We start from the raw sequence: 17,475 nt of genomic DNA, 5'->3' as shown, positions 1-17,475 counted from the left end.
CTGCTCTCTCATGTTCTCCACCTCCTTGTTCAGTCCTGTGTTCCACTCCATGGTGAAGCTTCTCCTGCAGGACGCTTGCTCTGCCAAGGTCAGAGGAAGTAAGAATTGACGTAAGTCCAATCCGTGTTAATGGGGGTCCAGTTCCTGCTGGGGAGTTCCAGCTTGTCCTTGCTCTCCTTCACTTTATGCCCACCCTCCCTTCCCTGCAGACTTCAAGCTCCAGCCTCAGATGTGAAAACAGCAGACTTACAGGGACTGTTCAGTATCTCCCACAATTGCATACAGTCAAATCCCTGTAACAAATCATTCGTGGTTCTCCATCTCACACAGAACTTGACTGAAACTAGGTGCCTGTAGCTGATAGAATCTTTGCTCAAAATGGTTCCTGGTATTTGGGGAATGGCCTCACCCACTGTTAGATCCAGGGTCACTAACCTTCCAGCCTTCTCATCAACTATCATCATCATCTAAGATTTCCAAATCCAGGAGTTATATTTTATTTTCATTTTAAAGTTGTTTTAATTATTTGTAATTTGTCCTACTGCTTAATAATATTTGAATAATACAATAGTAGCTAGTATTTATTGAGTGTTTCCTAAATGAACCCAAGAACAATTTTAAGCATTCTGTGTCATGTGGTAGCTTTTTTTTTAATTTTTAATTTTTTTAGCATATGGGGAAACTCGGGCAAACGAAGGTTATATAGCTTTCCCAAAGGCACAGAGTCAGAAATCAGCAGAACCAGAATTTAAAGTCAGGTTGGTTGATGGAAGGCCCCAATCTTCACACTATACTGCCTCTTATAAAGAGATTTTGCTTAAATGTATGATTTCTCACATACCTTATAATATTTTGGTATCACCATGGTTTCCCTTAATGAATATCACTACTACTTTCCTCCAGAGCTTAGAGGATGTAATGCCACTCAAAGAAGAATTAAGAACTACTGTGGGACCAAATTTGAATGGCTTATCCTTTTCTTGCATCCATGGCAGACATTATTAATCTATGATGGCACTCATTCCAACTCTTCCTAGTTATGGCTGCAGAGGCGTTCTCAACACAGTACTCTAAGGCAGCTGTTACTAACTGACTGAACATGGCACTCAAGATGCTAACTCAGATGAAAACGGATAATGTTGGTAGAGACAAGGATGAGATCAGCATAGAATTTGGAAACCAGACCACCCGTCAATCAACATATTTATTCAGCTTTTACTATGTAATAAGCCCATTGGAGGATACAAATAATTATGACATGGTCCCTGACTTTAAGGAAATTATGCTGTATCAGAGTAACAAAACATTTATACACATAAAAAAACCATTAATAGTCTGTAAGTGTTGAACAATGACACAAACATTAGGTTTCCAGAAAACTGTGAATTTGGGCTGGGTTTTGGGAAATATTTAGGCTTTGGATAGATAAAGGAGAAAGAGTAAAAGATATTCCAAGAAGGAGAATGAAGTATGCAAAATTTCTGATGATGAATGAAAAAGGTAAAAATGAGTCGGGACAGGGATCTGGAAAGGAAAAGACAAAGAAAAAATATGAAGGGACAATTGGAGGTTTAGGGATCTAGCTGGGAGGTTCGTATTTCCCTTGATAAAATTATATATAATAATATAAGTATAATATAATGAGTATAATAAATAATACACTATAATAATGTATTACAATATAATAAATAATATAATATACATAATAATATTATTTATATATAATTTTATATATAAATATAAATTATTTATAATTTATATATAATTTTATCTATATAAAATTTTATATATGTATATAAACCATATATATATATATATGGTTGTGTAAAGTAGATGTCTCCAATACTTGTCTCTCCTGGTATTCACACCTTTGACTATTAATCTTGTAGTATTTTCCTGCAGTGACCCTTGGCTTGACTATAAGAGATGCTTTAGCTAATGGAATCTTAGGAAATATGGTACAAGCAGTGACTTGAAAAGTGTTTGGGTAAGTGAAATTGCTTACTCTCATCCTTGCTTTCCTGCCACCATCACAGGAACATGTTGAGGTTAAGCTGCTGGAGAATGAGAGAGAAGTGACTCAGTTGTCCCCATTGCCCCAAACAATAACCGGCTATCAGGCACAGGAGTGAAACCAGCCAGGACCCGAAGAACCGCCAGGTAAGTTCAGTCTCTGTTGGTGAACCACAGACTCTTGAACTAATTAAACCAACTGAAGTTGAGGAGGTTTGTTACACAGCACTATTTTGCAAATAGATTATCAATACATTTCTTTTTTGTCACTTCCCTTTATTTAAAAAACAAAAAACAACTGCTAGTGTTTTCTGCTTTAAATAAAATTTATGCTGCAGGCAGACTGACAAGCCCTTCATGGCACCGAAATTTTACTCTAAAAAGCAAGAAATGGTTTTCCCTTCCTCTCACATTTAATTAAAAAACAAATACACATAAACCTCATTTTCAATGTAAGTAAATAAGCAGTGTAAATAGTTACACTTTTTTGTGACTCTATAATCCCAAATATTTGGAAGAGAACACTCGCTCTGCAAGAAATGGTGCCACCTGCAAACACAGGAGAGCCTACTGAAGGTTGAAGCCATTTTCCCCCAGAGAAAAAACATGGAGGCTCCTGGCTCCCAGGAGCTACAAAGTCTCTGGCATATTCTAATGACTCAAGGTTAGGGTTTCTATTTCTTCTGTATGTGTCCCTCCTGTTGAAAATTCTACAGATGGAATGAGTATAAATTATGCCCTTTCTGATGGGGTAAGGAAGCAAGAGGAGAAAAATATTAAAAAACATGCTTTTTCCTATTTTTCTCTCCTGTATTAATATGTGGGAGGGTAATTACACTTGGTTCTATTTCATACAAGAAGAGTCGCACTCCACAAACACAGCATGCAGCTGGTTTCGGAGCGGGAAAAACATGAAAATAGCCAATACCTAATTACATGTACCCACATGTAAAGTCATCTTAGAGGCAGTCATTGTTGCTTTCCTAAGGTGGGCCCGCCTTGGTCCCTTTGAAGTTCTACTGAGGATCTTCACCATTTTCTTGGGGAAGATAAACAGGAAGACAAGTGTTTGAGTACAGACTTTTTGGCCTGATCCCACAGAGAGCTCTGGAGCATAAATCACCCTACAGAGTTGTCCCTATTTGTGGCAACAGAACTGACCTGTTGGCTGGGGGCAGAGGGGTGCATGATGTGCGTCTGCATTGGGGGATGGATCTGTAACCTCCCTGACTAGACAGCTTCCACCAGGCAAGGATAATTCTTTGAGAAGGAGGCAGCTGTGAGCCTGAGAAGCCATTCCTCACAGAAACTGGGATCTGTAAAAGGCTCTGGGTGGGCCGCCTACAGTACCTTCTACAACTGACTGTTGTAGACACAGCAACACGGACTCGGAGGTTCAGTGATGAGAGAAGAGAGAGGACATCAACAGAGAAGAACATCCACAAAGCAGGTGCAGATGAAGTACTCATTCTCTTTCTGCATGGACATTATTTAAGGTTGACTCCACTGCTCACATTCTAAGCCTACATCTGTACATGCGTGTTTCTGCCAACCGTGTAACAGGGACCAATCATGACTTCAGGACCGGGATTCAGAGCCACCTTCTACAAGGTGACCTGGGCACTACTTCCTCAGCTTCCTAGACACCTTCAAGTGGCAACTTAAAAAATTCAAGGCATTGATAAGGGCAAAAGGTCACTCTGGAGTTATGGTAGCATTTCAGAAAGTCAAGACTTTCTGAATCATCAGACATGCCAATGTCTGAGAACGGGTGCATTTAACAGAGACAAAAATTAAACTTTCCCTGCCCTGAAGAACAGTATTATCAAATGCCACCTAATCAAAGGCACAATCACAAAGGCCTTTCCTCTCATTTCTAAAAAGGAAAATGGATCAAAATGAAGTCCAAATGACCCACTTTCCAACTCAATCAAATAATTGCTGACCACACAAAACCAGAAATCAAGACATTGCTTTCTGGAAGCAGACCCCTTTCCACAGGGATCTGGAGATTCCGGTAAATGTTTGAGGTAACAGAGTAGACATATCCACACATAATTTCCAATATTGCTGACTGAACTGTCACTAATCACACCACTTTTTGTCAGTGTCTAGTTTTTCTAAATCTCTTATATAATAACTCTAGATTTTGCAATGGGGAACTTTATTTTTTACTCTTCTGAGGTAAAATTTATATAAGGTGAAATGCACAAATCTTAAGTACACATTCATGAGTTTTAATGCACACACACACACATCACTCAGACCCCATCAAGATATGGAGCGTTTTCATCACCCCAACCCTTGCTCCCAACATCCAGAGGCAAGCACTGATCTCTTTTTTTCACCATAGATTTATTTTCCTTATTCCAGAAATTCATCAAATGGAATCAAACAGTATATACTCTTTGGTAAATGACTTCTTTCACTCAGCATCATGTATTTGATTCATCCTATGGTTGTACCAGTCCTTCATTGCCATGTATTGCTCAGTATTATTCAATGGAGAAATTTTAGAACCAAACATTTTCCAAGCTTTTGTTCTGATAATTAAAGCTGATTTAAAATGCTGATTTAGATAATGGCTAATTTCTTTTTTAAAAAAATGATGCCTTTTAAGAAAATATTTCTTAGTGAATGAGGCAAAATTTTCCAACAGAGAGACTCACAGCCATAAAAACAAACAATATCTCCAAAGCTAAACTCCTAGAAATCCATTCCTACCCCACAATAAAACCACATACACACACATAAAAATTTCTCTTCATCGTTTGTAAACTGCCTAAAAGATACAATAAGAAAAAGAGATTATTACTGAATATTACTGTAGACATTTTATATTTAAGACTCAGGGCTGGTCTAACAAAACCAATCAGCCATATTGTCAGTCCTTGGGCATAAGAGCAGCAAATAACCTGAAGAATAATTCCCTGCGTGCTTTATTTCTGGCAAACGCTTTTAATTGGCTAGCATGCTAATCCCTTTCTTAGAAGAACACTTAGCACTGGAAATGTGTGAGGCAAACACAAAAATATGAGTCCTGGTTTGGTATGCAAATCAGCACCATGGAAACTGGCATGGCATTGCTGAGCTCAGGGCAATCAGCAGGGAGCAGATGAGCTATGAATCAGAGCCTGAAGAAAAGTGCTGTCAACAGGATTATGGACACAGATTGCTCCTCACCCTATGGCTCCCTTTAACTCTGAACCAGGAGATTTAAACTTGACACTTCAATGGACTAAATCATCATGGGGCCTCTATTTCTCCATTTTAGCCCCCACTAACAAAACTCTCCGTCATTCAGAATACAGATGTCGAAGTATGACATAGTTTAACTACTATTTCCAGTTAGAAGGAATATATTTGTAGAAATCCTCAAAATATTATATTTCCTTTTTCAAACAATAAAATAAATGCTTTTCTATGTCAGCTGTTACGTGAGCACAGGAATACTCTTGGCCTTGGTTCTATTTGCATGAACCTCGTGGTTGAGAAAGGTCTTGGGCATTCTTCTGGGGGCAGAGAGAATTTCACTCTTAGTGTCTCATGGAGGGATATTTCCAAAGACTAATCAAAGTACTCTTAGAAAACCATACTCCCCTGTTCACAGAAGTCTTGTACCAAGTTCCTCTACTAGTCCACTCAGAGAGAGAGCCACCGGCTACTTAACTGTTGTATGAAACCAAAAACTTAAGATCTTCTGGCCATAAGTTCCCATTTACGTGTAAAAGAGGAGGTGGATGGAGCCAGTTGTCCAGTCCCCGAAGACTGCATTAGAGATTTCAAAGGCCAAAAATAGTGAGGGAGAAGCCAAGGAACCATGCAGCCAGGAGAACCATCCCATGTAACAACCGTATATTACCAGAGTTTACCACAGAGTGTCCACAGAATTCAGGGGGTCTGTGAAACAGAATGACAAAAATATCTTTATTTTTATTAACCACTAAGCATTTTCTTTAATTAAGGATGTAAATAATAAAGCACATTAATATTGGTAATATTTGTTATTTTGCCACCAACGAAAAATGACAGATGTTTTTATATGACTTTACAGATGTGACAGACATTCCTCATGTATGCTTATTGCTACTTCTAAATTATAGTAGTTATGAGATCAACTGCAAGAGCTTGCTATTAATGCATTAATAAAGGGGCACACATACTAACCTATCCAATAGATATTTTCTAGAAATATGCCGACAACTGCATTTCAAAATAATTAGTGTCCCTTGTATGTATATAATTATATACTTAAGAACTTTATTCAGTTATGCAGTAATAGAAACAATAAACTGATGTGCACAATAACATGATTAAACTAAAAAACTTTAGAAAGAGGGAAAGAAGCTATACAAAAGAGTATCTATAGTACGGTTCCATTATTTGAAGTTCAAAACTATCTATAGTGACAGAAACCAATAGTGGTTGCCCCTAAGGTAGGGAGGGTGGATCGGGAAGAGAATGGGGAAACTTTCTAGCATGATGAAAATGTTCTTGTTTTGGTCTGGATCATGATGGCTATGTATACATTTGCCACAATTGAGCTGTATTGTCAATTATACAAGACAGGTTGACGTGATACCCATCAACCATCCATCTTTTAAAAAGACAAATGGCTCCTTTCTGCCAAAGAATCAGATAGTCCTTGCACCCACCATGCTCTAGGTCCTGTGAGCAAATACTGAAACTGCTTGGGAAATGGAGAAAAGACCAAAGATCAGAAAAGATTCAGATTTCAGTATGTCCTTGGCCTGTCTTCTGGGCTGTGATACGTGAAGGCATTTCAGGAAGATGGCTCAGCAGAAAGGCTGGACTGGGAACCGTGTGTCCAGGCGGAGCACCGTCAGCAGTGAGAACTGATCCAGCCTCTCTCCCTTCCCCAACTCATATTCTTCATCTCCAAAAATAAAGGGATAAGAAAATCCTGAGCCTCCCAGCCCTAACAGCTGATGATCCCAAGGACCACACTCATTTTTCCTCCTCATAATATTTGGTTCTAGGTCCACAATTTTTTAAAATTTGTTTGGATTTTAATTTTAAATCACCAAATTGAGATTTTGTTTTAACATTAAAAAGAGAGAATATGAACGTTCCTACCTGGGATTCAAACCCAGAAGAACAGCACCATAAAGACAAAAGAGGTACAGTGCTAATGTTGGCAGGCTTCATTATTGTTAGTTTATTTTTTTATTATTCTTAATTAGGAAGTAGACCAAAAGTACTGATAGAGTAGGATGAAGCTTACAGACACTGCCCGGGTTCAAATCCCACCTCTTCCACTTCCTAGCTACACAATCTCGGGCAAGTTACTCGACCTCACTGTGTTTCTGTTTTCTCATCTATAAAATGGGAGAGTCATTATGGGAATTAAATTAATTAGTGTTTGCAAAGAGTATAAATTACCTGGCAGATGGAAGTGTTATATGTGCATGTATTTAATAATAAATTAAGGGCAAGTGTTTTGTTCAGAAAGAATTTGTGTACGGTCTTTCAGTTGTTGTATGATTTCGAATTGCTGGCCATGAAAAGCTGTCCCCTCATGAGAAGGTCTTGTGCATAAAACAGTAATGCATTTTGATGGTTTAACCCACATTAAAAGTGGATTTACCACTTTGATATTTAAAGCTCTCTTAATGCAGACAATAAATAGCTCTACTGTGTAATTTGTAGAAAAGAAATAAACCACCATGAGTCAAGTACACATGTTCTTAACTAACAACATAATTAATGATTAATGGGGTAGTGTGGGGGAACTGCTGGACCAAAACAAAAAACAAGACCCAAAAAAAAAAAAAAAAAAAAAAAAGAACCAAAAAAAACTTATTAACATTGAAATACTCTTTGAAGGCTTAAAGAGAACAGTCAGGTCTTGGGCTGACTCTTGCAATAGATAACCTGAAAGAAGTCAGTGGATTGTTCAGTAACGTCTCTAACGTCCATAACGTCTTTAGCTCGTTTTACCTCTATAGATTTATCCCTAATTCATTTGAAGATGACACCAGAGAGACAAGGAAGGCCATTTTTACTTCATTTTTATGGATCCAATTAAAACTGAATCCAGAGACAAGACCTTTTAACTGACTGTCCGGAGTGCCCCTGCCTGCGAGCACACACACCCCTACCCGCCAGCACCACTCCCACCCCTAAGTCTCCAAGCATGCTGTGTCTAAAATAAACAGTATTTTTAACTACTGAAAAGTGGATGCTTTTGTTAATTCTATTTAGAGACAAAGCAAGATGCCAGCAAAATGTCCCATTTTACATCATTCCTCACCAGACCTGACAGTTGGAAACGCTTAGTTCTGCTCTGCTTCCATTGTGTTTCTGAAGTCATTTGAATGATTTAAATCAGAGATAAGTATTTGCAAATGAGCTGAAGAAAAAAAAAAAAAAAAGATGTGTCTGAAAATTCCAAACTGCCTCATGAAGAATGCTCTCAGTTCTAGTTTAATTCTTGGGGATTTGGTTAATACTTATAAAATACAATGCCAACTCTCTGCTGATGGTAACACTTCACAGTAAAGCTTTTAAAGATTCTGTTTCCAAATCAAGTATTAAAAACAACTCCATAAAAAAATGGAAGAGAAGATTGCATATGAGGAGGGTGCTTTATTCACTGTTCCATAAATCTACAGACTAATATTAAAACCACAATACTTTTAATAATATCCCATTTTATTGAGCATCTATTATGTGTCAGCACTCATCTGTTGATGAATCATGTGAGGCATGAGCACACTGAATTCCTAAGACAGTCTCAAAAAGTAAGCATGACTAGCTTCACTTTCAGAGGAAAATCCTGAGAATTGCAGACATCAAGGAATTTGCCCAAAGCAAGAAGATGACACAGGATTCAACCTAAAACTTAAGGAAATGTGACCCCAAAGTAACAAGTTTACAATAATGTAATACTTGTCTGTGTAGAAGATTCCACACTTGAGGTATGGAAGTGCTCACTAGACTCACTAGAAACCAGAAACTAATATTACACTATATGAAAACTAACTGGAATTTAAATAAAAACTCAAAAAAAAAAAAAAAAAAAGAGTCCACATTTGGACATGACCAATGAACTGCAGCTGGTATTTCTGGAACACTCCTTCTACATGTCCCCAGGAATCCAACTGGGACCTCCTGTCATAATGAATTCATAATTAAGATGGAGAGGAAAGACCTGGAGAAAGCCAAGAGAAGGCGTGTCTGAGATGTTGCATCTTTGATCTTTCCACCCTATTTTGTTCCTGCTTTTCCAACAAATCACTCATTCCCTGCAGGCAATCTTTGCAAACGGCAACCCAATAAAGCAATTCATTCTATAATGAGAATTAATCCACCAGCTTCACCTCCTCTGAGAGTGTTTAAACTTCAAAAGAGGAATGCATTCATCTCCATAAATCCTTAACATCCCATTGGGGGTAGCTGCAAAAGAACAGGCCCTCACTTTTGCTCCTAGGGCTGGTGTCAGGTAGCATGCCTGCCCACTCTCCGCTTCTGCCTCCCGATCATTAAAATTTACTTTAGCAGCCCACAAATCAGGCTTCCTACTCGGAGACCCTCTCTTCTTTGCATGCAGCTCTATAAAAACCAAAGCTAACCACTGCATGGGCTCAGAAATGAATGTTTCAATACATAATTCCATCATTTGCTAAAGGCTGAATCTGTATTGCACCAGACATAAGGAGAAGGCCTCAGAATTGAGGAAGAGATAAACATCAGGGTTTATGGGAGTTCGGAAACCAACTCTGGTGATTTTGCCTCTGAAGGCCTGACAGGAAACCAGTCAGAACTCACCTGAACCCCTTTCTCATACCACTAGAGGGCACTAGTTGTGGACGGCAAAGCTAGGCTTTGCAGGAAGCTCATTCATTCACCACAGGTGGTGGGCAGCTAGAGCAAATCTCACCTGGGTATGGTCCTTAAGGCGGGTTGGTAGAATGGAAACTCCATGCTTTTGATCCAGAAGTGACTCAGTTCCGATCCTGATTCTGCTGCGTTCTGTTCTCTTTAACCACTTTGAGTCCATTTCTCACCAGAAAAACAGGGCTGATGTGTACTGCGTGTTGGGAGAATGGATCGGGACAACACATCTAAAGGTGCTAGCACATATCCAGTGTGGAGTGGATGTTAGAAATGCCAATTTTCCACAGAAAACTGAAAATGGCTCCTGTCTTTGGTACAGGCATGGTTGAAATAGACAAATGAGGACATGAGAGGCATTAAAATGTTGTGGTTAGGACTGTGAATTCTGGATTCCAATCCCAGTGAGCAAGTTACTTAACCTCTCTCTGCGTCACTTTTCCTCATCTGTAAAATGTGATATAATCCTAGTACCCAGTTCATACCCTTGTGAGGATTCCATGAGCACTGAGAACACTGCCTGGCTCACGGTGAGCACTCTGTAAGAATTGGCTATTTATGATTATTACAGTTATTAGTATCATTTGTACCAGACCATCTAGACATACATATAACACAAATCATGCCCAATGAAGCATGTTTGAAAGGTGCAGAGATGTTTTGCCCACAGAAGAGTCCCCTCAGGGGGAGTTTGAGACCTGTCTTCCTTTTATTAAAAAGCTATCAAGCACAAGAAGGTTTTTGATTCATTGTGTTAGGTCCTCAGGGATAAATCAGCCTCAATGGATCAAAGCAGCAGGGGATTTGTTTTGGCTCAATTTTAAGAAAAAAAAAAAAAAAAGGAAACTGGCTGAGCTGCTTAGAGATGAAACAGGATGCTCCTAAAGGGAGGGAGTTTCTGGTCCCAGGGGAGTTCAAGCAGCACTTGGACACAACTTTGGCACAAATGGCCCCTAAAAACATTGACTGAGTGATGGAAACAGCCAACCTTCATGAACCCACCCCCCCCCAAGACAGAAGTCCGTGATGATAGGCAAATAATGTAGCCATGTCAACAGACGCTCCATAAATATCATAGCTTTACTACTGCTGTGGACACTGAAAAAAATGCCATCAGACTTGGTCCCCATTTTCCACTGGGCCAGAACTTACGGCCTTGTGTTTTGCTCATACCATCCACCCCACCCCTTACACTCAGAGCTGGCTCAGGAGCTTGCTTACCTCTCAGTCTGAGATGATCTTTCAAGAAAACAGCAAGAAACACTATTCATTTGAGATGAGAACCTGGCCTTTGGTGCACTGTTCCATTTTAATTCATGGCTTATTGGCAATCACTCATCTCCTGCTGGAAATTAATTAAGGCTTGTGTTCAGCAGGAGCTTGTATTTGCTTTGAATCCTAGACCCTACTGTCGAAACTTTGAAATGACAAAAACATGTCTCCAATTTGGGGCTCGATGAGGCACATTTGAAGAGCCCCCTGTCGTTCTCAGCTATTCTGTTCTGAACAATGTGCTATAAATGTTCTCGGCAACAATGCACAGGGTGGATTTCAGCCACCTGGAAGTTCCTGCTGATTTTGCCAGGAAAAAAAAAAAAATCTACCTAGGACTGGACGACATAAAAGGCCAATGTGAAGGAAAAAAATTAGTATTTTCACTGGAGATTTAAAAATTACCCTCTTCATATTGTACTTCTCTGGTCCTTTTATAAAAGAAGCAGTGCACCATGTACAAGAAGGATAGTAAAAAGTTAATGATTTATCATCCACGAATTTCTCTTGTTTCTCTCCCAACCTCTTTTTAAAATCTTTATCTGCCTTTGTGGCATTCTTCTAGCTTCCATCTGCTCAGGAGGGAAAGTACAGGTCTTTCGTTAGTGTCGAGAACTAGCAGCTCCCCTTGCCGTAAAGGCAAAAGGGGCCCAGAGACAAAACAACTGAAGAGATAAAATCATGACCTTGACTCCGAAACCCCAGATCTATATAAAGAGTAATGTGACAAAGAGGGAACAGGACACCTTTCAGCCTAGAATGCTCTTCTTATGTTTTCAGGAGCTGTGTATGGGAACAGACTTTCTATTTCAGGGATGCACACAGGATATTAAGATGGAGTCAATCCTGTCTTTCCAAGAAAAGGCTATTCCTCACCTCTACTTCTTCTCCTAGTAGAGACCACCAACCCTCTCCAAGGGCACCAAGCTCTGGCATAGATTCCCTACCTCACAACATAGCAGTGTGACCAACATGATTTTTTTAGAATTCTATTTGCCTGTTTACGTGACTGTCTTCCACCATCTGCAAGTCACCATGCCAATGTCCAGATGCTATATTAATGACACAATAGTATATTTAGTAAATGAAACTGTTCTTCAGGGGAAAAAAAATAATACCTCAGTTAATTTAATTGACAAGACAGAAACAATTGGTCTTCTGACACAGTGTGTATATGGATAAAGAGACATGTTAAAAAATAGATTTAAAAAGTTACAAGTGGAAAGCAGCATTAGAACATGCACCAAGCAACTTCTATCAGCAGCAGTGATTAGAATGCTCTTTAAACAAAGGGAGAGAAAAGCTAGGTAGTTGCACTGGGAACATACAATTGGAAAATGCAATGCATTGCTATTAAATTTCTAATTGAAAGCCAAAGTTTTAAATACCTAAAGCACAACACTGGCTCCTGACATTAGTTAAAATACAATTAAAAGGTTAATTCTGACCCAATTGAGTCTATTTAAACAATTGTACTCATAGCTAATTTAAAGTGGCCACATATCTGAGTCATATTATCAAGTTGCCAGGGTCTTGAATAACTGTCACAACATTCGCAGATGCTATCATGAAAGAGTAGCTCCCCAAATTAAAGAATTGGCAGGGGTTCCCCGGAAAGAAACTAGTTTAAGAGCCTACATTCCTTTCCTGACAAAGTTACCAATTGTTCATTGAACATCTACACTAGCTAAAGCACAGGACAGGTAAAAGATAGCAGAGAATACAAAGAGAGTCTAACTCTGGTATTAGCAGCAACTGCACAAGAAAAAAGAAGAAAAATCCACAGAGAATGAAAACACATCTGAAAACACTAGGCGCTTACATGCACTGAGTTCTTATTGGGTCCTAGGCACTGTTCAAGGTACATCACACTCCACTGACACTTCTCATCTTCCCAACACGCTTAGTAGGTAGTTGCTAATATTAACTCCATTTTATGTATGTGACAGTTGGGGCAAAAGGGTTATAAGTGATTTAGCCAAGATCATAGAGCCAGCCAATGGTGGCGCCAGGATTTGGATCTAGGTAATCTGATGACAATGCCACAGTCTTGACCTCCAAATTCCAACTTCTGGAGACGACATTAATACTGCTAACGTTCTGGAGTAGTGCCATGCAATCTCAAAGCACATCTCCAATTATACCCTTAGAATAAATCACTCAAAACAAATGTACTGGGTCAAAGGTATGCCCATTTTAAATTTCGATCATACCTGGTACCTAGACTTTGAGTAGACTCAACTGGCAGGGAAGGTACAGGAGGGTATTCCAGATGGCGGAAACAGCATGAGCAGCAGGATGGATGGGCATCATGATCCAGCAGCAGCAGGAGCTCCATTTGTCTGGTGTGTGGAGAACAGGAAGGAATGCATAACGGCAGGTCTGGGTAGAGCAGTGGATGGTTCTTACCATCATTCTGAATGCTTTTATTTTTCTCAAAGGATTTATATTCCCCTTGAATCCATGCAATTGTACCCAATCTTATTGATAAAGCTTGCATTTGTTATTTGATAGAAAGAAAAAAAGTAGCATGGATCTTCAGTGCTTCCTATTCTTAATGAATTATCCTGAAACTTTTTTACAATAGAGAGCAAATGATTTCACTATTAAATTGTGAGTTACCAAACAAAACTCTTTGAAAGGGGCCTACTTTCTTTGAACTGCAGGAAAGCTTTACTAACAATAATGCTGCCCTTTGAATGGAAGATGATACCATTGAACATGCCATTAGTGGGATAGACATTGCCTTAGGTTACATTCTTTGAAGGAGAGTTGAATTTCCAGGAAGCCATTAGGGTTTCTCCCACTCCTTTGACTGGTCCCTATGATTCCAGACAGGAATCTAACAAGCAGAAACAGGCAAGGAAGCCTCTTCTGAATATAGTGTTATGGCACTGACTCCTGCCCCAAACTCTGATCCAGGGAGAGAAGTACATCACGGTCACGGTATCAGGAACTGGGACATCTCTCAAAAGGCTCAGGTGGGGGGTGGGAGGGATGGGTGGCTGGGTGATAGACACTGGGGAGGGTATGTGCTATGGTGAGCGCTGTGAATTGTGTAAGACTGCTGAATCACAGACCTGTACCTCTGAAACAAATAATACATTATATGTTAAAAAAAAAAAAAAGAAGAAGAAGATAGCAGGAGGGGAAGAATGAAGTGGGGGAAATCGGAGGGGGAGAAGAACCATGAGAGACGATGGACTCTGAAAAACAAACTGAGGGTTCTAGAGGGGAGGGGGGTGGGGGGATGGGTTAGCCTGGTGATGGGTATTGAGGAGGGCACGTTCTGCATGGAGCACTGGGTGTTATGCACAAACAATGAATCATGGAACACTACGTCAAAAACTAATGATGTAATGTATGGGGATTAACATAACATAATAAATAAATAAATAAATAAATAAATAAATAAATAAATAAATTTTTTTTAAAAAGGCTCAGGAGATCAGGGGCCTTGTGGTGGATGGGCTGATTCATTAATCTCAAGTCCTTATCTCTACCTGCAGATAAGCCTAGGGCAGATCTCCACTTAGGAAGCAAAGTGTAAAAACCTGTCCCTTTACCCCAAGTTCAGAAATGTGATTTACTTCAGCCAATAGGATGTTAGGAGGCATGACATGCCAGAGCACTGAGAAAACACTTGGTGTCTTCACTTATGCTCTTCTGCCTCTGCTTCCCCCATGAGAATGTTCTCCAGCTGGAGTGCTAGAGGATGAGATGTGGAGCAGACCTGAGTCTTTCCGGTCTTCCTAGCAGAAGCCATCCTGAATCAGCCAGCAGACTGATGAGCACCAGTCACGTGAGTGAGCTCCTCCAAGACCAGCAGAGTCATCAAGGTGAACTCCACCTTACCAAAGTGTGAACAACAAATGCCTACCTTTGCACTGTAGGCCCGTGATGTTTTATGGTTGTTACACAGCGTTACTGTGGAAAGAGATAACCGATGCATAAGGCGACATTAAAGCAGAGCCCTGAGGAAGAAGCATCCAACTGAAACGGGAAATCCTTGAGTCTTGGGAATAAGTTAAGGTAGAGAGAAGTGGGTGGGTTTTAGATGTATATAGGATATAAAATTGACAGGACACTGTGATAGATTAGATAGAGGGAGACAAGGATCTAAGAGGTACCCTAGGATGACCCTTAGGTGTCCAGTTTGGGCAACTAAGTAGATAGCTATGGAATTTATCAAAAAGGAAGGATGGAGGAGGGGCAGGTTTGGGGTGTATAAAAACGGAGAGTTCACTTGTAGATGAGGAATCAGGGTGTGCGGGAGACATGTAAGTGGCAATATCAAAGAGCCTCAAAATCAAAAGCAGCGCATGGAAGAAATGGTCATAGGAGTTTGGGAGTGGACAACAAGTGTATTTCCATCCATGAGATTGAATGACATGATCTTGAGCAAGAAGGTTGACTGAGAACGGGAGAGGACCTGAGCCTAAAAGTAGTGTGAGTGTGCACGTGTGTGATGTTTATCTGTACACTGAGGTACATGATAACATGTAGGTTCAATTGCGACTTCATCAGGAACAAAAACAAAACTGAAAAACACTGTTATGGGGTGGCGTGGCTCCTAAGGCTCTAACTCAGGGTAATGTCAGAATAGTCTAGAAAAGGAGACTCATCTAAGAAGAGAGTCCATCAGAAACGACAGGGAGACACTCCTGGAAGAAACAAGATCTAGAAAGCAGTAGTTGTGGGATAAAACATGGGACGAACAGCTGCTACAAGAGTCAGACTTTGCCTGAAAAGGATTTTAGGAAGTTTTACCGTCTCTCTTTTGCTACTTTTTCGGTAAAAAAATAAATGAATAACTATAGTCCCTCTCTCTCTCTTTCTCTCTAATTTAATGAAATATGTTTATAGTTAGAGTGGTACTTTAGATATCTTTTCTATTAGCATAACATATGCCCCATGCATCTGCTTGGTTGTTTTGGAGACTCAACAGCATTTAAATCCCCATGTGTTACATAATACCATCAGAGTTTGGATACAAGAAATGCTGAATAAAGAGTGAAATTAAAGAATAGATAGTTTTTACACGCAATGATTTATCTTTCTGAGCAATCAATAAATAACACATGCAAACAAAACACAAAGCAAAATAAGACTCCAATATTCAAATGAATAAAGAATCAGCATTTTACATGGGCTCATTTCATGGTAAGGCCAAAAAAAAGTCCAGATCACACACTTCTAAACAGAACTTCTTTGTTCAGTCAATAAACAAAGCCTTTTTCGGTACATTTATTCTAAAGTATATCAGTTGAAAAATAAATATTAGAAATAGAGCCAAGGTAATAGTTCTTAAAATAATGAGTGGTTTGAGAAACAGGAATACAAAATGTATTGGATTTTTTTCCTCCGCACCTGTGGGTTGCAAGGGTTCTTTTTTTTTCTTTTTTTAAGATTTTATTTATTTATTTGATAGAGAGAGATACAGCGAGAAAGGGAACACAAGCAGGGGGAGTGGGAGAGGGAGAAGCAGGCTTCCCGCAGAGCAGGGAGCCTGATGTGGGACTCGATCCCAGGACCCTGGGATCATGACCTGAGCCGAAGGCAGACGCTTAACGACTGAGCCACCCAGGCACCCCGGGTTGCAAGGGTTCTTGAAATGAGAATGTAAACTCTAGCAGTGACTCTCCTAGGGTTTGAGCTTTATAACTTGATTCCAATTCTTACTTCATCTTATTAGAAAGAACAGGCATTTGGTGGTGCTGTGATTCAAAAACGGCAAGAGAAGAGCAGCTCTTGGTAACAAAACCGAAGAGAGATCTCCTAAGCCAGTAAGACAGCAAATGAACATGGAGGCTTAGGATTGAAGGTGACCCCTCGGGGGCGCTGCTCAGGATGCCCTGAAATTAATAGCTCTTGACCAACCAGACTGCCACGAACGTTCCTGAAACATGTCTTGCTTTTACTTCTAACAGCAGTGTCTATACCTCACCTTTTAAAAACCTTCACGATGGTTGTGCACTCATGATAGGAACGTCCTCAGGATCCCAAGAAAGTTTTCTTTTGCCAATCAGCAGCATCCACTCTCAACCGTCCCTCAATGGCTCTAATTATTATTACTTGGCATTAAATTGCCCTTCCCCATTTTCTCCCATTCCCCTTTGGAATTTTTATCAATAAACAATTAAAGAGAACATGTTATTTCGTGGCTTTTTCCTCTACTACTTTGAACATTATTACCCACTAATATGACTAATCACCTTTTCTGAGGTTAAATTTATCTTTCTTGCAGAAAAAGGAAAAGGCTAATAGTTTTCAATATAGGAAAAAAAAAACAGGGCCATCTAATTCTTGATTTTATATATACATATATATACA

The 17,475-nt window shown here is 39.6% G+C and overlaps 1 protein-coding gene across 3 annotated transcripts in view; it reads right to left on the bottom strand.

Moving 5' to 3' along the window:
- PLCB1 (phospholipase C beta 1) overlaps positions 1–17,475 on the bottom strand; it is a 667,247-nt gene that overhangs the window by 500,813 nt on the left and 148,959 nt on the right. The window contains exon 1 of one of the 3 annotated variants that reach the window (XM_032419623.1): positions 13,356–13,378. The exons of the other annotated variants lie outside the window; for them this stretch is intronic. The gene's annotated coding sequence lies outside the window, so the exon portion shown is untranslated. Of the gene's footprint in view, positions 1–13,355; positions 13,379–17,475 lie in introns of those variants that run through there. 3 annotated transcript variants of the gene reach the window in all.

This window comes from Phoca vitulina, unplaced genomic scaffold (genome assembly GCF_004348235.1).
Source record: "Phoca vitulina isolate PV1807 unplaced genomic scaffold, GSC_HSeal_1.0 scaffold22, whole genome shotgun sequence".
Taxonomy (NCBI): Eukaryota; Metazoa; Chordata; class Mammalia; order Carnivora; family Phocidae; genus Phoca; species Phoca vitulina.
This window is presented reverse-complemented; position numbering and strand designations above follow the sequence as displayed.